Source organism: Urocitellus parryii, chromosome 3 (genome assembly GCF_045843805.1).
Source record: "Urocitellus parryii isolate mUroPar1 chromosome 3, mUroPar1.hap1, whole genome shotgun sequence".
Lineage (NCBI taxonomy): Eukaryota > Metazoa > Chordata > Mammalia > Rodentia > Sciuridae > Urocitellus > Urocitellus parryii.
The window spans coordinates 135,132,878-135,152,950 of NC_135533.1; the positions used below are offsets into that span (position 1 = coordinate 135,132,878).

The 20,073-nt window shown below is 58.4% G+C and overlaps 1 protein-coding gene across 4 annotated transcripts in view; it reads left to right on the forward strand.

Annotated features, from left to right (window-relative positions):
- The window catches only part of Pitpnm2 (phosphatidylinositol transfer protein membrane associated 2), a 127,156-nt gene that overhangs the window by 26,503 nt on the left and 80,580 nt on the right, over positions 1 to 20,073 (forward strand). For 3 of the 4 annotated variants that reach the window (XM_026402925.2, XM_077796090.1, XM_077796091.1), the window contains exon 2: positions 2,824 to 2,925. The gene's annotated coding sequence lies outside the window, so the exon portion shown is untranslated. Of the gene's footprint in view, positions 1 to 2,823; positions 2,926 to 11,764; positions 12,408 to 20,073 lie in introns of those variants that run through there. The other variant, XM_077796089.1, reaches the window with a different exon arrangement.

The following is a 20,073-nucleotide window of genomic DNA, read 5'->3' on the forward strand; positions in this document are numbered from 1 at the left end:
TTTTCAAAATGCACATGTATTTCTTGATTTAAATTAAGCAACATTATTTTATTTAAAAATTAGGAACCCCCAGGTATATATACTCAGAAGAGTCAAGATTACATGTCCACAGGAAAACTTGTTCACAAATATTCTCGTCAGCCTTGTTCAAACAGCCAAAATGTAGAAAGAACCAGCTGTCCTACAGCAGACAGGTGGAGAAACAACGTGGCCAGTCCACACAGTGGAATATTACTTGGCCACTAAAAGCAGTGAGTCACTTCTGTGCGCCAAAGGCCGGAACTGAGAGCATAATGCTAAGTGGAGAAGCCAGACACAGAAGGCGCCTGTGGGTTCCATAATGCCAAAGAGATACAGAATACAGTGTGTGGCGTCCGGAAGAGGCAGACCCCTAGAGGCAGAAAGCAGATGGGTGGTTGCCAGGGCCCGGAGGAGGGAAGACAGGAAGTGACCGCTCTTGGGCACAGGATTTCTCTTAGGGTGATGAAATGTTTCAGATGTGAGTGGTGCTGATGGCTGGACACTTACACAGCCCCCACCCCCAGTCCTCCAGCCACCCGCCTCAGGCTCCATGTCGACCAGGGGTGAGGCCAGCTCCTGACACTACCCACTTGCTTGGAACTCGAGCTCCCAGCCAGGGCCAGCTCGAGACACGCGGACGTCTGGGTAGACTTGCAGCTTGGCGCCCCTTCAAGCCGGTATTCTTTAAGTGTTTGTTTGACATTTATTTAGTGGGGATGAGGAGAGACTGATAGGCTATTAATAGAAACCGTAGAGAGAAACAGATTCACTTACTGGTTCACTCCCACCGCCCCACTCGGCACCAGGGAGCTGAGAGATGTTTAGGGAAGCAGTTCTGACTTCTGCCGTTCCTGTGGGTCTCCGAGGCTGTTTTTGTTTTGTTTTCTGTCCCCTGTGATTCCCCACGTCCTTTGAGAGGCACAGTGAAGGCGTAGATTGAAAACTCTCAGGGGTGGAGGGCTTTCCTTTAGTCCCTGGGCCCAGCAAGCGGGGGGTGGGGGGTGGGGGGGTGTCACTTGGTTTCAGATCTTTGGCCCCAGGACCTTGGCTATGGTCATCAGGGTGCCTCCAGGGCTCTCAGCAAGGAATCCCGTGTTGTTGTGGGTTTCGTTTCCCTTCAGGGTGTGGACTTTATGTGAGGGGGTCAGCAGCTTTCCATGTCATTGCGGGGGGTATTTTGTGCCCTGCTGGTCTGACTCCTCACCAGATCCTGCCTTCACTTATTGGACTTTAAAAATACTTTTTTTTGGAGGGGGGATCAGAAATACCATTCCCCTGGCACCCCTCTTTGCGTTCCCAGAGCGCCTTTTTTCTCCTTGCCCCTGTGGATCTAATTCTGCTGGGTGTGAGTCACCATTGACCTTCTTACCCACGGGGAGGCATCCTGAGGTGTGGAGGGGCCTTGCCTGCCAAATCCGGTCACCCTTGGCCGGGGTGTCACCGTGGTGAGCACTCAGCCTGTGTGGGTTTCCTGACCTCCCAGTGGGGGGACGCTGCTGACTCTGCTGTGTTGGGGTGGCAGTGACCCTGAGAAGCAGGTGTAGGGCCCTGCAGAGGCCCCTGAGCAGTGTGCAGGAGCCCAGGAGCCGCAGGGCCCTCTAGGACCTGGGATGCTTTATTGTGCAGGGTCCATGTGGTCACCGACTGAGGCCCTGGAGCTGAGGGCGGAGGCGGGCTGCCGAGGAGCCTAGGTCCTCAGAAGTTGTCTGCAGCCCTGGCTGTGGCTTCCCTGGGAGCGTGGGCGGGTGGGGGCGTGTGTGAAGAGCCCGTTCCGCACCGCCCACCGCCTGCACCAGGCTCTCTGCGCCTCCCATTCCCTCCTCTCCTGCTCTGGCTCCTGCATCTGTGCCGCTCGCTGGCAGTTGATCACTTTGTCATTCCGAGCCTCCATTCAGTTCCCCTGGGGTTGGCGTATACCTGTCAAGACCTGCTCACCCTCTAGGAGCACAGACGGGTGCCTGAGGGGCCAGGGCGCCTGGCTCAGCCTGTAAAGCAGGGCTGTCCTGGACTTGGGGCTTCGGTTCCTGGACCCATCCAGCATCCACAGCCTGCAAGGGAGCTGCCTTCTGGCCGTGGTCATCAGGGGTGCCTCCCAGGCCACTGCCTGCTCCCTGCACATAGGTACAGGGATTCCAGGATGTCTTGTGCTGCACTGTAGCCTGGGGGTGTCCTGGGTCCCTGTTGGAGCCCCAGACTGGGTGGCAGCTTCAGTGGCATCTGTGGGGTCGGTTGGACTCAGGAGTCCCTGGAGGCCCCTCTCTCTTGCAGTTCCATTGTGTGCTCATCTTGGCCTCGGTGCTGGCAGAGGGGGCGTCCCGTCCCACGGTCCAGCTGGACGTCCTACATCTTCTGACTGAGTGCTCTGGGGCACACACCCCTGCTCTTCTTCCTGCTTTGTCTGGTTTTCCAGCCCCTCACCCGCCCCAACCCACAGTTTGGGGTCCTCTGATCCCAATAGGGTTCCTGGGTGAAGACCCTAAGGCTTCCAGGAGGGGAAGGAGGCAGCTGCGCATGCCGGTATGGGTCCCGCTCCCAGCAGTCCCCTCAGCACGGGGCAGTGTTAAGGTGCAACCGTCACCAGTCTAAGCCAGAACTTGCTCCCTGAGAGCATCCTGGACTGGGTCGCTTTGTAAAGTGGAGACCCCCTCACTCAGATGTCCCGTTCTATCCTCTTGTTCCAGGGGGACCGGGCTTCACGTCGTTGCTCTGGTGAGACTGGCTCTGCTGACCTCCCTGCGGATCAGCATGGGTGATTGGGAGTCCCGTCATCTCACCTCCCTCCTGTTGGGCTTCTTCCTGCAGGATGCTGGCACGTGTGTCCTGGTCCCCGACACCCTTCTGTGGGCCTGCTGATCCGTTCCTCTTCGGTGGCAGGGACATCAACGGAGCCACTCAGACCTGCAGGTAAGGCCACGCCCTGCACAGTGATCAGCCTCCTGGCCTTCAGGGTTTGGGTGTGCGGAGCCCGTCGCCCTTTCCTCCTCCCTTAAAACCCTGACCATCTGATCACGTGGGGTAGGTTGTGCTCATTGATAATGTTTCTTACAGATATTGGTCTATCTTCCTCAAATAGGAAGGACCTACATCCTATGTCTGGTACCTCTGGATTCCAGATTTGATACCACCCTGGGGCCCTGGTGGCACCCTGGGTGGCTCTTTGCCACTCCTGCCCTGTGCTACCCACTCTTGGACCCTTGGAGTTTTGCCTTGAAGATGGCGGCTCCTTCCAGAGCAGAGCCCTGGCTCCAGCCTCACCCTGTTGCCCACCAGCTGTGGTCAGTGGTCAGTGGCCCAGAAACCAGCATGGGCGTGTTTTCACGGATACTCTCCCTCTGGGCACTTACTCCCCAGAGAGAAATGGAGGCCGGTGCACTAGTGGCCGCCTCAGGACCAGAGATTGAGTGGCAGATTCCTGGCACCCTCCCCCTTCTGCCCGCCCCCGCCCGCCACGTGTCTGGCCTCTATGCCTCCTATGCCCCACCCTGCCCTTTGTTCATGCCGAGGCCTTTGGTGCCTAGAACAAGAGCAGAAGTGGTTTCCTCTCCTTTCCTGGACTCCCCTGCCCCCTGCCCCCATGTACTCTTTGGTTAGTGTGAGTTTTGGGGTCCTAGAGCCTGGGTCTTCCATCCGGGGAAGCTCAGAAATTGGGGAGGGGGGCATAGCCTCTGCTTTGTGGGGCTGGCCGCGGCCTTTCAAAGCACCATCTATGCCAGTCTCACAGCAACGCTGCCCAGCGGCCACTGGCATCTTGTTTCACAAGAGGGAGTCAAAGCTGAGGTGCAGAGATGGCAGATGTCAGGCTCACAGTCACACAGCTAGTCAGCGCTGGCTTTGGGACTGGACCCCAAGTCTGAACTTGGGAGCCTGTGGTCTGAATTTCCAAGTTTAGCCCCTGACGCAGGGACCCTGGTTCAGGCCCAGGCCCGGGCCTGGATTGCAGCCTGGCTCCTGCCCTCCCAGGCCTCCCTCCTTGCTGGGTGGGTGCCTGGCAGGGTGCCCAGGGCCCAGGCTGCCTGTGGCAGGGTGAGTGGGTCCAGCTGAGTCTCAGGCGGGCGCCGCGGGCTGTTTTCTTCTCCGACTGCTCACCCTCTTTCCTGGCTGTGAAAAGGCCCCGGGTGTGAAGGGGCGAGGGTGCTATGTTGTGTCTTTGCTTTTTGTTTTGTTTTAGTTCACTTTCCGAGGTGTCTCAGCTGCTGGGTGGGGGTGGGGCGTAGTAATGCTCAGCTCTGACGCCAGGCTTCTCCAGGGGTCATCGCTGCTCCCTGGGGTTGTGCCACATGCTGGGGGCCTTGGCCTCCCCCTCAAGGCAGGAACCTGGGTGAGCTGCTCCGAGGGACCCTGCCCCAGCAAGCCTGGGCTTCCTTCTTCCTTTCTTACAGGAAGGGGTTCTTCTCCTGCTGGGCAGCTGCATTCCAGAGGGGGTTGCACAGAGGACATCCTGTGCCTGCTTCCCCTGGAGGTCCTTGCTGGGACCCACAGTGTCCTCAGGAGTTCTGTATCCACTCACTTATCCTGAAAATATTTATTGAATATTTATGGAATGCTTGGCATGTGCCAGGTATTGCCCCAGGTGCCAGGCACACAGCTGTGCCTGGGGCAGACAGGAGTGCCCACAGGCCGGAGCTGCTGCCCTGCGTGCTCTGTGCTTTGCTGGTGCTGCTCCAGTGTCTCCTGGCTCCCTCTTCCTCCCCTGCCCGTCAGGTTCCATTTCAGACACCTCCTTTTCTCTGAAGCTCTTTGCAGGCCCCTGACCCACGCTAGCCGCCCCCCTCCCCCGTGTCGTCACAGCTGTTCCAATGACAGAATTCTTGGCACCATACGCCAACATGGCAGGATGGTCAGGATCACCCCCTGAGCTCCTGGGAGCTGGTGGCCACGATGGGCATAGAGGCCATTGTGCTCTGGGCAGAGGGAGGTTGCGGGTGGAGAGAGGCAGCCCTGGGCAGGGGTGGCTGAGAGCACCCCTCCAGGCTCTCCTCGGAGCCCCAGGGCTTATATTTAGACAAGTTCCTTCCTCCAGAGGAGCCTTTTCTTTCAGAAGGTGGGGTAGGGGTAGGGGGTGGCAGTGGGGGGCCGGGGCGCACTGGTGTTTCTCAGCACAGCCTGGCCATCTTCTGCATCCACTGTCTCACAGTGGCATCCAGAGAGAGGGTCTGCCCCAAAGAAGGGGCCCCCAGGGGGAGAGCCCCACCCCAGCGCTGCCCTTCTAGTTGGAGTTGGTTGAGTGGAGCCCGAACCGCTGTTCACCTTGCGACCTGGTGGCAGACACCGGGGGAGGGTCTGGGGCGCAGGCAGTGGCTTCCTTCCGGACTCCCCGTGGGAGGGGTGTTTCCTGCCATTGTCTCCGTGACAGGCCTTGGCAGGGGGACTGCCTCCTGAGGAGGAAGAGAGCTGAGAACTGAGGCAGGACCTCCACCTGAGCAGCAAGGGACACAGGCTCCTGGTGGGCCTGGCCTGGCCGGGGAGGAATCCACCTTCGCCAGCCCACAGGCCCTTTTCACCCCTCCTCTGGGCAGTTCTGCCCCCTGGGAGCTGGCCTAGGCTGGGTGGGTGGGTGGGGAGAGGTTAGGAGGCTGTCCACCTAGAGCAGAGGGAGGCCAACGGGAGAGGAGGCCTCAGAGCAGGAGGCTGCCCCGAGGTCTGTGAGGACAGAGCTTCCTTCTGAGCTCTTTGTGGTCCCCATAATGCTGGCAAGAGAGCTGGGAGGGACCTGACTCTGACCCATGTCCATGTCCTGGCCTGACTCTCGACTCCAGCCCCCTCCAGCTCTGCCAGGTCGTGGGCTTCAGCGGGAGATCACTGGGGCCTCTCCCTGCTCCCTGCCCCTCCCCCAGGCTGGCCTCTTCAGCCTCCCATCCTTCAGCCTTCCGCCCAGGCAGGACAGCAGTCAGTCACAGAGGGTCACTGAGAACCACTTACTGCACTGCCTTCTGCAGCACTTGGCTCCCGAGGCCGAGCGGTGAGAGGAGAGGGGTGAGTGGCATGGGTGCTGGGGACCAGACACCGGCCCGTCCCTAAGCGCGGTGCCGCCACAGGGCCTGTGCCATGCTTGCCCGAGGTTCAGACTGTGCCTGGCCGTGTCTCCCTCCCTCCCGCCTGTCTTCTGGTCCGAGCTGCGTGCACCTGTTCGCGCCTCCTGCTCCCTGGACATTGGTGGGCAGGTCCTCCTGCCACTCCTCTCAGGCAGAGTGTGCGGTTCTTTTCTTTCCATAGTCACCCACTTAACCCTAGAGCTGTATGGTCACTTTTATTCCTGGAGAGTGTCCAGAGCTAGGAATTCTCAGAGGGATTCCCAAAAGGGTATTCAAGCAGGAGGGTTGTGTGGCTCTGCTGCATTCCCTGTAGTAGTACCAGTGACCCCATGGTGGGTCCAAGTGTGTGACAGCCATTAAAAATTCTGCAAACAATAGACCAACAGGGAGTGGAACAGATGTTAGATGATGATCAAAGCTAAACAAAGCTGAAAAGAAGGCCTAAGAAGGGACAATGACACAAAGGCCTGGAAAAGGTGAGGGAGAGAGCCAGGAAGGTCCCTTGGGGAAGAACATATGGGCAGAGCAGACAGTCTGTGCAAAGGCCCTGAAGCAGGAGCTGTTCAAGAAGCTGGAGTAAGTAAGGGAAGGAGGTCAAAGAAAAATGAGCCTGCATGGAGTAGGGCCTTGTAGGTCAGGTCGGGGCTTTGACCTTGACTCTGAGGTGCTGTGAAGCTGCTGAAGTCAAGGGCCAGTATCCAACTTGTATTATAAAAGGATGGCTTCTGGCTACTGTGTTAAGGGTGGGGTGCAGAGAGGGAGTGGGAGACCAGGGGAAATGATGGTCACAGCAAGAGGTGCAGGGCGCCTAGACCAAGCTGGCACAGGGGCCTTTGCAGCACATGGTTAGCACCCCTGGGTTCAATCCTTTGTACCCCATCCCCCCAAAAATAGAAAACAAAATCTTCTAGGTCCGACTTTTCATGTAAGCTCAGGGGAAACAGACTCCTTAAAGCTGCCTGTCTAGTCACACAGCAAATGGTTTGGCCCCAAATCGGGGCTTTTGGAATCTAACATTTCTGCAGCTGGACCAATGGGTGGCTCAACTGGTGGAGGTTTGGGGGCTGGAGGGAGAAGGGCTGTCCAAGGCCCAGGAGACAGAGCCCTGGGACCCTTAGTGCCATGGCCAGGAGACGAGGCTTTGTGAGCTGAGGATCTTGGCATCCTCTGGGATGGCACTCTGGGCAGCGTTAGACCTTAGCTGGGCTGCAGCCTTGATGTCACCTGAGGCACTGGCCGGATCCGAGTGGAAGTTCCCAAGTACTATCCATTCATTGTTTATCGAATAAGGTATCCCAGTCCTCAGGAGCCCATAGTCCTAGGGGGGCAGACAGGTTGACTAAGGAAGCACATGCAGTGGTCCTAGGCCCACGTTTGAGGTGTGTGCAGGGAACTGTCAAGGTCAGGGCATCCGTTGTTGATCCAAGATAAGGCACTGAACACTGTCTGCAGCCACCAAATACCCCTGGTGAGCACAAGCCAGAGGCCCATGTCCACCAAGATGTTCTGTTTGAATCCATGATTTAGTCTATTAATGCAGGGGCACAGGGGCTGGGGGGTGGCTCAGTGGCAGAGTGCTTGCCTCATGTACGGGAGGCCTTGTGTTCCATACTCAGCCCCACCAAAAATAAACAAAAAACCGAGAGTGGGCAGCAGAGACTGGTTAGGGTCCGGGTCTCTGCCCTTCAGCTGTGTCACTGAACTCTGAGGACTGACTTGGCCCAGTCCACTTGCTGGGAGGCCCTGTGGGCTCATCAGTGTTCTTCTTTGGAGGAGAAAGAAGGCTGGTCTCTTTTGTGTTGGCTTGCAAGGCTGCTCTGGTGACAGGCTGTGTTGTGCCCTGTGACCAGCAGGGTACAGGAAGGGCTGTGCTATCCCAGTTTGGCAGGGGGAGACCTGGGTGTCACCTGTAGATTCTTCAGCACAGGGCTGTGTGGGGAAGTGGAGGGAGATCTTGCTTTTGCTCTTTTGGGGGAGGTTGAAGCTGGAGGCCAAAGGAGGCAGAAAGATCCAGCTGGACTTTTCCCTTGGTCATTTAACTCCCGTCTTTCCCACTCACAGTAAACTGTCCAGGAGGGACAGCTTGGAGGCCGCTGCAGTGGTTGCTTTACAGACTGCCTCCAGCAGCTGCCCTTTTCTAGGTGATCACAGGACACAGCTGAGGACCAGAGGTGGGGGAGCAGGGACTGGCCTCCCGGAGGTGGGGAGGCCTGGCCAGGTCGGTGCTGGGAGCCTCTTGTTCTTGTGAAAGCCAGAAGTTGGTGCCTTCCTGAAGCTGGGATGGCGGAGGCAGCGTAGCAAAGAAACTAGAAATAGCTTGCTGTCCTCGAGGGAGGCAGCTGCAGCGTCCCCTGCCCCATGTCCCTTAGCCCCCTCCCCTTGTGCTCCAGCCCTCTGGTCGGATGCTGCCCGCTGGGGCTGCAGCTCCAACACACATTCCCTGGGGCTCCACAGCATTTCCCTGGCGATTCTCAGGTGTAGACCATGCACCAGGGCCCCTGAGGTTGGGTGCTGTGCCAGGTTGTGCCCCGTGTTGTCAGGAAGCCCTCTTCCTTTGGCTTCTGTTTTCCCAAGACAGAGGAGCTTGTGGGCTCAGCCCACCCCATGCAGGAGGGGAGGCCCCAGTGGATGGCTAACCGGCTCGAGCCCCCCTGTGTGCCTGAGCTGTGCTGTGTGCTGCAGGTGAAAAGAATGAGTGTTTTGAGGGGCTTGGGAAGGAGAAGGACCCCTCCACCCCCACCCTGTGCTTGAAGTCCCTTCGTCCCTTCTCCCTGCCAGTCAAGCGCTGCCCTCTCTCCATTTTCATTCCAATAACGGATACCCTTGGGAAATAGGTCACATTTGCTCCCTAGTACTCTACTGTGGCCAAGTTCACTAACCGAAGCAGGAAGCCCCACCAGTCAGGGAGACTGAGGCAGACAGGGTGGGGGAGGGGCGTCTCTGCGGGGGGCCTTGCCCCCTCTCAGATTGGCCCAGGATCTGTCCATCTGATGTCCCACTCAAGGACACATCTGAGGTAACAAGTATTTTTTTTTAAATTTTTTATTAGATGTTAATGGACCTTTATTTTATTTACTTATTTTTTGGGTGGTGCTGAGAACCGAACCCAGTGCCTCAACTTGCGAGACAAGTGCTCTACCTCTGAGCCACATCCCCAGCCCCATGGTGTGTTGTTTTTGACCATTAAGGCTCTCCCATAGATGGCCTAGGTGTGGAAAGGCCGAGGATTACAGCCCAGAGCACTGCCGGGCACTCAGTTGGCATGCAGCACCGAGACCTTCCCTAGTGAGGCACCTGCTGGCTGCCCCTGAGCCACCCCGCCCCGGACACCGCCCGGTGCCTCAGCTTCCCATCTGTGGAACTGGAGGACATTAGGACCTGCTGTATGCTGTGCCCTCTGGGAGGGCCAGCCAGGGCTGTCTGGTGTCAGAGCCGGGATGGTCCCTCAGACCATGGGTGCCAGGGCATCTGCCAGTGATGTATTCAGCAGGTGCAGAGTCTGCCTTCTGGGTACTGCCCCTGGACCACTGTCCTCTCCTGATTGCCCTGCGGATCTCCCCCACCCCAGGAGCTGTGCCAGGTAGCAGTGACCGTGGGGACCTGAGAGGTTGAAGGAGGGCTCTGGGACAGGGCTGGTGGGACAGCATACAAACTCAGGCCCCAGGTGAGCTCTGGGCACAGGCACGTGCAAGTCGGGCGTTAGTCCTCGAAAAGCCACAGCTCTGGCACCACAGGGCAGGACCCAGCCACAGCTCTGAGCGGCACCAGGCCCTGCTCTGGGACTGGCCAGACCCCTGGGGCGTCAGCACGACCTGTGGAGTCTGCTCAGGAGCCCTGGGGCTGCAGGTGTTGGGAGCCCCACCCACCCTAGCGGAGGTGCCTGCTCCTTTGCCCGAGTGTCCCCACCTGCAGAGCCTCTGTGCAGCAGCAGCTTCCCTGTTCTCCACAGAAAATGGGAGGCAGGTTCAGAGGGCAACCATGGCTGTCCTCCATCCCGTCAGCCAAGGGAGTCTCGATGAGGTTCTGCTCTTCACAGTTTTCCCCCCAAAAAAATGACAGCTCTGGGACAGAGCTGGGTGGGCGTGGCCTGAGTTCCCACTGTCCCCTGGCAGACGTTCACTGCCAGGCAATGGGATCCAGCAAGGAAGAAGAACTGGCCTTCTGGGATGGGGAATGGATGCAGGTTAGCGCTCACTGTGTGTGCGGGACAGGAGGCAGGGATGGGGAGGCACAGAGTCCAGGTGGAGCAGGGAGAAAGCAGCCACTGACTGCCTGTGGGAGGGTTACAGAAGAAAGGGCATTTTAGCTGGGCTTTGAAGGGTGCAGAGGAGTTTTCCAGGAGAGAGGGGAAAAGGCAGAGGGAATGGCACACATTGAAGCCTTCTGCTCTCAAGTTACTCGTGTGTCTGGGGAGTGCCAAGGAGCGCCAGGCTGCTGCAGTGCAGGGTCAGGGGTGAAGGGGCGGAGGCTGGGGCCTCTACTCACCTGATCCCAGGATGGAGAGACTGAGGTCAGGGGACTCCTCGCCACCCTACAGGTTCCTATGACTTGTGTGTTGCTACCACCAGGGAGGAGCCGCCCTTCTCCACTGCGTGTTCAGGGTCTCGCCAGGCCCCTCCCATGATGGGGTCTCCTGACACCCCCTGCTTGCCTCTCTAGCCCCAGCCTGGTCTTGACTTAGCTCATGCTCCTCCTACCCCCTGGAGCTCTGGCCCCTTCCAGGCCTCCCCTGAACATCTCCCCCAGGCCCCTTTGGGGAAGAACCTCATCTGCAGGCGGACCTCAGAGTGCCCGTTGCCCTCCTGGGAGCTCTCGTCTGTGGGATTCGTGCCAGTCTCAGCCAGAATGCTGTTTTTTTGGATGAGGACATTAAGCTCCCAGAGCACCAGCCCTTTGCTCACTGTGCCACTGGGGATGCAGGCGGGTTTGAACGAGGTTCGCGTGGGCTCTGGAGGCTGAGCCTCTGACTGCTTTTCCCTCCAGGAGATCCTCAGTCAACTGGACACTGGATCTGGAAAGGAGTGGGCCTCCTCCGTCCACTCCCCTCCCATCTCCTTCCCTGCCTGCGGGCTCTCTCTGCATCTCCCTCCCTACCTGGGGTGGGAAGCAGTCAGGTAATCAGGACCCACACCCGCTGTCCCACTGCTGGCCAGGGGCCAGGGCAGGAGCAGCTCCTGCAAGCCCTGGCGCAGGTGACCTGCTTTGTGAGCCTGTGCCTGCTAACTCTGGTTCTCTCCCCCACCCCGGGCTGAGCAGCAGCTCTGATCAGCACTGACGTCAGGGAGCCGTGTCACCTTTGGTCTACCCTTAGCCTGGCAGCTGTGATGTATCGTTGGGACGTGTCCCCTGCCTCACTGCAGAGGGCCGAAGCCAGTGGGGGAAGAGGGATTACGTTGTTCCAATCTGGCTGTGGCTGCCTCCCCGGCCCTGTCCAGCTGTTCCCGTTCCCCACTGCCAAGCAGCAGATGTTGGGGTGAGGTCAGCCTGGGAGCCGGGGACCTGCCCATCAGCTTCACGTGAATGTCTTCCAGGCTATTTCTGGCCTTGCCATTATCCCAACGACTTCAAGCGATAAATATAGACACAGATTGAAAAGCCCCAGTGGCGGGCGGGCGGGCGGGCGGGCAGCGCTGGGGAGCGTGCGGACGGGCCGGCTATAAATAAGCCTGCTGGAACACCCCCCAGCCACGCCGCCACCGCTGCATGTGCTTGCTCGCTTGCTCGCTCAGAAAGACAGCCTTCCTCCCTGACTTCCAGAGCGCACTTGTTCCTGCGGGGGGAGGGGATGGGAGAAGGCCCTGTCCACTCTGTCCTCTGGTCTGTTGGGGACTTGGACGGCAGGGCAGGCTGCTGGACCTGTTTGGCATTGGCAATGCTTAATTTCTTACAGAAGAGAAACGACGATGGACCCGGATGAGGGGTCCAGGGGCAGCAGGGCTGCAGGGAAGTCGTGGTGTACTAAGGATGGTGGCCCCAGTCCAGGCGTCGCTGGGCCTAGAGGACTCCAGGGCCCTGGGTGGGAAGTCCCGCCGGAGGCCGGCCGGCACAAGCCTCATGCTGGCGTCTTTCCCCTACACGGCTGCCCTGGCTGGCTTTGTCTGTCCTCTGGTCCCGTCCTGGCTGGAAGCCTCTGACTGGCTGGCTGCTAGGCATGCTGCAGGGTTCCGGCTCCCCCATCGCTCACCCCCTCGCCTGCCTCCCCTCCCTTCCTTCCTGGATGTCCCTGCACTCTTCTTGGTCTCGTCCCCTCCCCACCTTCCCTCCTCTGGGCTGGCCAGGAACAGAATCAAGCTGGCGAGGATCAAGGGAGCTCACCATGAATAAAATCCCGCTGCTGTGCAGCCACCAGTCCTGGCAAGTGCATTCGTGGGCCTGTCCCCCTTCTGCAGCCTCAGGAAGCAGGGCCCAGAGCTGGGGTGTGTGAGCTGCTTGTGTTGTATAGATAAATGTCCTAGGAGGTTGGTGGACCGCAGATGGAGGGCTGCCTGTGCTGCACCCTTGGGGGAGGGAGTCTGTGCCCTCCTGTGCTGCAGAGCTTCCCGGACAAAGGGAAGCATCTGAGGGAAGGGTCCTTTTGACCTTTTGAGGGGCAGCATGTCTGTGGTATTCAGAACTGAGTGTGAGCTCTGAGCTCACAGTGCTGCCAAGAGGAGCCAGGTCCAGAGCTCATATGCCACTGGAGGGGACAGAGCCACAGGCAGTGGTGATACCTGTGACAATTCCAAGCCCTAGGGGAGTAGGTGGGCTTCTGCCCCTGAAGTGTTGACCTATGAATTGGGCCCTGGGAACGCGCTGAGTTCTCTCAGCACAGAGGTGGGATTGGGTGTAAGCAAGGCCTTCTAGATAGAGGAGCAGCCTGTGCCAAGGCACTGAGGCAGGGCAGGCACCCTGCTCCTGTGTGACAGCCTGGTGGGGATTGTGCTGCGGGCAGCTGAGCTGAGCAGGGACCCCGCGGGCCTTGTGCGTGGTTACGGAGTTCATCATCTTGACTGGGGCAGCCTTGAGCTTTAGAGAGGGACATGCCCTGATGTGTGTATTAGAAGCTCTGTCTGACTTCATGTGAGTGACAGGTCAGAGGCAGGGGAGGAGAGGCAGCCTAGTGACAATAACCACAGTGTCTTGCTTTGTCGAGTACCCAAGGGTTCTGCCTTTCACAGGGCCTGTTAAGTACGTCCGCACATGGGTGTGTGTCCCAGAGTCCATGATTTCTACAGATGGCCGTGCTGAGCCCCCTTCGCAGGGGCTGACGAGGCACCTGTGCCAAGCGTAGACCCTTCGGTTCCAGTTGGCTTGGCTGTCCTTGTCACCAGGGGAGTGACTTTGTCCAGCAAGCTTGGCCCTGTGGTATTCCTGGTCTGGATTACTCAGCACTGGCACGGGCTCCCTTGCGGGCTCTGTGACTCGGCCACTTGAGGTGGTGCAGGGCGGGCCCTCAGATCCTCGCCTGCCAGCTGGACCTCCCCAGCCCCTCCCGGGAGAAGTAGGTGAAGGGGACAGGCGTGTGGGATATTTTCGTGTGTGGTTCTGCGCATGCGGCCTGATAAGCAACGTGGAGAAGGGATAGGCTCTGGCTGTGATCTTGCCGGGGGCAGGGGTGGAGTTGGCGAAGGACCCAGGCGTGAGAAGCTGGCAGGGCCACTGCCTCGGGGGTCAAAGATCTTCAGTCCCCAGCATCCATTTATTGGATGGGGAAACTGGTTCCCTGGAGGTTGGGGAGGACCCTTGTCCAGAGGCGCACGAAGGACTCCGCAGGGCCTAGTCCTGAACCAGCAGTGGTGCTGGGCCCCCTTGGGCCCCCTGTCAGAACGCCTGTTCCGCAGCCTGCAGGGTTGTTCTCCTTTCCTGAGTAGGAGATGGGAGGCTGATCACACCCACTTGGCTCCAGGGAGCCTGAGGCTTTCCTGTACCCTGGGCTGCCATCCCCTGTGCAGACCAGGGACATAGAAACACGCTGGGATGGCTCTCTCAGGGGCTGGGGCCCTGAGTCCTAGAGTCCGAGGGATTCCAGCCCCACGGCCTCGGATGGCCCTTCTGAGCTTCCCCACAGTCACATGGCAAAATAGGAGTCCTAAAGTGTCGGCCTGCTGGGGTTGGCCTAGGATTAGATGAAACCAAGTGGAGCAGGCCAGTGAATACATGTGGCCTCACTGACCCATGCAGCTGCCCTTTAAGGAAATGGTGGCCCCGAAGGCGCAGAGGGGAACCGGCTCAGGAAGGGCGTGACTCTGAGGGCCACAGCCCAGCCTGGTGCTGTTCTCAGAGTGGCTGTCCCTGTTCTCCTCCCCCGGGCGTGTTGCAGGCCGCTGGGGACAGTGGGAAGGGATCTCTGGCCAGTCAGGGTCCACCTGGGTGACCTTGGGCAAGGCTCGGTTTCCTCATCTGTCCAAGGGATTGAACTTGCAGCCCAGGCCTGCGTTTGCAGGACTTCATTTGTTTGACAGATACTTTTAGGGTCTGGGAGCCAGTCTTGTGCTCACAGCAGAAGGTTGGGGGAGATTTTGAGGAACCTTCCATTTCTTCCTCTGGTCTTTCCTGCAGACCCTCAGCCAGGGGAGGTGGGGTGGAGGGAGGAGGATCCTGTCCCACTGGGAGCTGGGGCGTGGCCACCTCCTTCACAGGCCACTGTCCCATCACTGCCTCCCCCTCTTGGCCCTATTGGAAGCTGGTGTTGGGAGGTGGCAGCTGACCTGGGGACCCCACGCCACCGCCTGCTTTAGCGGCTTCAGGAAGAGCACTGCCTGACCTCGGATGTGTCTGTGCAGATGGAGGTCGGTGATTTATGGAGCCGTGGGGAAGAATTCCTCCAAACATCAGCTTCCCAAATTCTTGGTTTTAGGCCGGAATGGGAGACAGCTGTTTGGATAACGTTCCCAGAGGACTCTGCTAACTCTGGGCCAAAGCAGATGATAGAGACTCCAGTGTCATGTGCAAGAGCAACATGCACCAGGGAACAAACCTGGGGAGCGAGTGTGGGCTCCCAGGCCATTAGGACCCAGGGCCACCAGGGTCACCTCCCCCAGGAAGCCTTCCTGACTCTCTGGCACCTGGCCTGCTTTCTCAGGCTCCAGGACCCCTGGACCACTTCAGCTTCTTTCTCCTGACCAAACTGGAGTGACTCTGAGCCGAGGCCACCTTCTTTATCTAAATATTTGGTTGGCCTGGGCTGACGATGCCCAAATAAGACAAGTCCTTCTGAAATGAGTCACCTGGCTCAGTTGGCCAAGCTGGCAGCTCCACCAGAGAGAGCTTGTGACCTCACAGTGTGGCAGAAGCAGCTGCCTCGGCCTGGTGAGTCTGGAGTGCTGGACGATGCTTTGTGTCCCTGTGGCCCTGCGTGGACCTCTCACACAGCCCCCGGCACCAGCCCACAGTAGCCTCCTGCTTGGCTCCCAGGCTGTGTCCCAGAGAGGAGGGGCTGATCCCAGGACCTCGGGCAGGAAGCCCTCTGCCGGAGGGTGCTGACAGCATTGGGTGCTGGCCCAGGTCTCCTAGCTCTGCACCGTGCCCCAAACTCCCCCAGCCCCACTGCCCCAGCCTCGGCCTGGCCTGACCACTGTCGCCCTGCCCATGAGGTGCTCGGATGTCTGGTGCTAGCAGGGCTTGTCCAGGATGTAGCTGGGACCTGATGAGGGACCCTAACTGCAGGGCAGAGGGGACTCCACTGCAGAGCCTCCTCCAGCAGCCAAGCTTCTCCAGCACCCATCTCAAATGGGCGGTCAGGGTCTGTTGGTTCATCTCCTGCATTTTAAAACAAGCCTTATTGAGATGCAGTTCAGATACCATACAACCCGTCCATTTAAATTTTTCAATTCAGTGGTTTTTAAAATGTTCAGAGTTGGGCCAGGCACAGTGGCTCATGCCTATAATCCCTGTAGCTCAGGAGGCTGAGGCAGGAGGATCACAGGTTCAAAGCCAGCCTCAGTAACTCAGTGAGGCCTTGTCTCTAAATACAATATAAAAAAGGGCTGGGGATGGGGCTCAGTGGCTAAGCTCCTGGGTTCAACCCTCAGCACCAAAATAAAAAATGTTCAGAGTTGGGCAACCAGCATCAAGATTTTAGAATTTTTTTTTCATTTCCCCCAAAAGGAACCTGCAGACATTATTATCCCCACGCCCCTGACCTCCGCTGACCTATCCTCCATGGAATTGCCTCTTCTGGACATTCTGTTAAAATGGAATCCTGCAGTCTGACCTTGTGTGTCTGGCGTCTGTCACTTAGCATGTTTTCAAGCTTATTCATGCTGTGGCGTGGACCGGGACTTCCTTTTTGTGACTGAGTCACAGCCCATCACATGGATAAACCACATTTGATGACAAGTATCGTTTTAAAGGGTGATTTACGTCTCAAACACGGTTCTGCGTTGGTGAAGGGTTGGGGACCGTGCCATGGACACTTTCCCAAAGAGGAACAGGAACACCTTCCTAGAGAGGCTGGGGGCACAGAGCCTGCAGCTGAACTGGGAAGTGATGTCTGAGGTCCCTTCGAGCAGACACTTGGGAGGAGGGATGGTTGAGGGGACTGGGCGGGGGTCCTTTTGGGGTTCCCTGGCAGCTCTCTTCTCTCTGGGAGACCAGGGGAGGTGATACGCTGGTAGGTGAGCAGAAGGCTGCCCAGGGCAAATGGCTCTGCTGGAGGGGACAGCAGGAAAGGACAGGCAGAGCCTGAGCAGCAGATCTGAGACCTGGAGGAACCTGACGAGCAGACCCGGAAACAGAGCTGAGATTGGAGCCAGCCGGACTGATAACAGCGGGGCCTAGGAAAGGGCGGCTGAATCTGTGTTTACTCTTGTCTGTCTCCACTCTTTGGTGACTGGTAATCCTGCTTACAGTCGTGGCAGAGCTTTCTGGAGAATGAAGTCCCTTTATTCAGAGATCAGGTCCTCTCTGCTGGGCCACACCCGAGCCGGGCTGGTTCTTGGGCCCAGAGGCTGCAGGCAGAGGTCCCAGCAGAGTGGGGACCTCTGCTTCTGCGGGGGGCCTGCCCCGCTCCCCAGCACACCAGTGCAGGACACTGTGGGGAGCATTGCTGCTGGGCCCCTTCGCTCCAGGGACACCTCTGAACCTAACCCAGGGCAGGAAAGCCAGGCCGAAGGGACAAACCTCGCCTGGGGGAGTCTCCCTGGGTCAGAGCCTTGACCCACACACTCAGTGGCCTTCTCTTCCACCCTGTAAGGTGGGTGCAAGAGGACACAGCCATGGGGGTCTCCCCACTGTTCATGACCCGTGTCTCTAGCTCCCGAGGCCACAGCTACAAGATGGAGAGGCCCAGAGTGGACTGCCATCTCCCTCCAGCCCGCCTGGCACAGGCTGACAACCAGGGGCCCTTGGAGAAGTTAGATCACGGCTTTTTTTCCGTCAGTGCTGGTGAGAAAGAAGTGGGGGAGACTCGTGAGCCCTGGCAGCAGCAGTCCTGGCGAGTTTTGTACCAGGGTCCTAGGCCCCCACATGGCTGTGAATTGCGCTCCCCGAGAGGCAGCACCTGCGGACGCAGATTGCTTAGTGTGGAGAGCAGGTGGCCTCCTAATGAAGTGGCTGTAGGATGGGATCCTGCTGCGAAGGCAGGCACCTTGGCAGGGAGCGAGGTGGCAGAACCGCGAGAGGAGACTCCCCTGCTGTTTCTGTAAAGCCACTGGTGGCTGTGGCTGGCCCTGGCAGCAAGGGGATGACCTTGTGAGCGGCCTAACCCAGTGCCTCCGCTCCTAGCTCTGGTCTCCTGTGCCCGCGGCCGTCTCCACACCGCCTGGCTCACCGTCGTTCTCTGCCTGAAGTCCCTGGGGGGCAGGTCTGGTCAGCGGCAACCTGCAGGGGTCTCGCTCTCCCTGGGGGATACATTGAGGACTTAGCTTACCCAGATGTTAGAGTAGCCCCTGGTTTTTACAGAGGGTGTCCTGGGCAGGGCCTTATATGGGTGGCGTCTGGTCACTTCTCTTCATCTTTGAGCAGCCCCTGTGAAGTGCCCTATCTTGCCTCAGGGCTTAGATGAGGAGACTGAGGGAGGGATTGCTGGCTGACCTTTGGCTCCTTTTGGAGGCCTAACTGCCCCGAGGGTTCTCATTGAGAGCAAGCCCTGCAGAACCAGCCCTGGCTGGTCCCTAACACTGGTGAGGCTTGAGCACCATCACAGAGTCCACCTCGATCTGCAAAACGAAGAGGACCGCCCAGGGCCCAGCCCCCACCCCAGGCCATGCCGCCGCTGTCCCTCCCACTGAGCAGGGCTTACCCGTGTCCTACAGGATATTGGAAAGGACAGCATGACTTCCAAGACCCCATTGTAAAGACGGTGTGGCTTCTGCTGTCTTCCTCTTGGATCCTTTGCTCTGGGAATCCAGCCACCATCTTGCATGGGCTCCTCTGGAAAGGTCTGGAAAGGTGATTAGGACCTGCACTGACTCAGTAATGAGAGTGAGCTACCTCGGAGCGACTCTTCCAGCCCCAGCCAAACCTTCTGAGGCTGGCAGCTCATCAATGTCTTGACCATAACCCATGCATGACCCTTGGCCAGAACCACTCAGCCAGACCTGCAGCTTGCTGAGCCACAGAAGCAGCATTAAGTAATACGTACGTATTGTTTCAAACCACTGAGTTTTAGGAGATCTCTACGTCTGTGGATAACTCACACAGAGCTCTGTAAATGTCAGCTCCCTTTCTGCTGCTCCTCCAAGCCACCTGGGTTCATGGGTGACTCTCACTGTTTCTGCTGGCTGCAAACATGCCCACTGGTTGCTCTGACCATGTTTGCAGACTTCAGTAGGCCTTTTCCTATAGAGCTGTGGTTTGTCACATCCAGAACCCCAAAGGGCTCACCTGCTTTCCTGCTCCTTAGAACAGTTGGCCTTCGGCCTGAGTTTGAGGGCTGGTTGGGTCAGGCCGGTGACGGGAGCAGGACCCAGCTGTGCCTGGAGCAGCAGATGGCCTGGGGTTCTCTGGGTTTCTTTGCATAATGGCTGTAGCTGGGGAAGGAACAGGCCTGTTCAGGACCCTCTTTGTTGAGTCTGGAGGGAAAGTTCTATTCTCTTCCTTCTCTGCTTTCTTCCCCTCTCCCTTCCCTTGGCCCAGCCCTGTGGCCACCCGACCCTCTCCCTTCCCTTACCCAGCCCTGTAGGCCACCTGAGATTGTAGGACTTGCTTCTTTCCCTCTCACCACAGGCTGGTCCCCCACTAGCAGCCACTGAGCTGCACAGAGGGGAAACTGGAGGACTAAGCCCTCTCCAGCTTCCCGTGTGGTGGGGGTGTGCTTCCGTGCGTCGCCACCCCCTTGCTCACATCAGGAAGCTAAGCGAGGCTCTGAGGCAGACCGTGTGCCCCTGGGCTCACCTAGGACCCCACTGCTGGACCCCACAGGGGCCGAGAGTCTGAGGGCGGCCTCGGCACTCTGCAGCACAGGGGGCTGGTTTGCAGGCCCACAACAGTGGCTCCTGAAAGCTTCTCTTAGCAAGCGGGAGGCCGTCTCCAGGTCTTTTTTGTGTGTTGCTCATTTATTTCACCCTTTTTTCTAATACCTGCTGTGTGCTTCCAGCTGTGGGGACACCAAAATAAACCAGAGAGGGCCCTACCCTTGGCTGGTAATTACCAGGGTGGGTGGACATGTGTATAGTAAATCCAGTAGCAGCCAACATTCATGGGGGGCTTATGCACTTAGATGGCCAGTGTGCTGGTGGACAGAGATCCAGACTACGTAGGCCAGGGGAGAAGAGCGTTTCTAGAGAGGGTATTTGGAGTGGCAAGGAGGGCCTGGGGGCCTGGGGTTCCACATTCAGGCTGCCCTGCTGCGTCCAGCCTAGATTTTCCTGGGGCCTGCTGGAAGGCAGCCTGCTCATGAAGACTTGCCTGTCCCTGTCCTTTCCAACCAGAGGCACTCCTCCCCCAGAGCTTGCTAGAATGTTTGCTAGAATCACCTATGCAAGTGTCTGGGCCTGGAGCTTTTTTTGGGGGGCAGGTAACCCTTGATTGCCATTTTAAATGTTCACAAGCTTACTTCTTCCAGCCATTGCTACTTTCCTAATCCCAGCAGCCCTTCCCC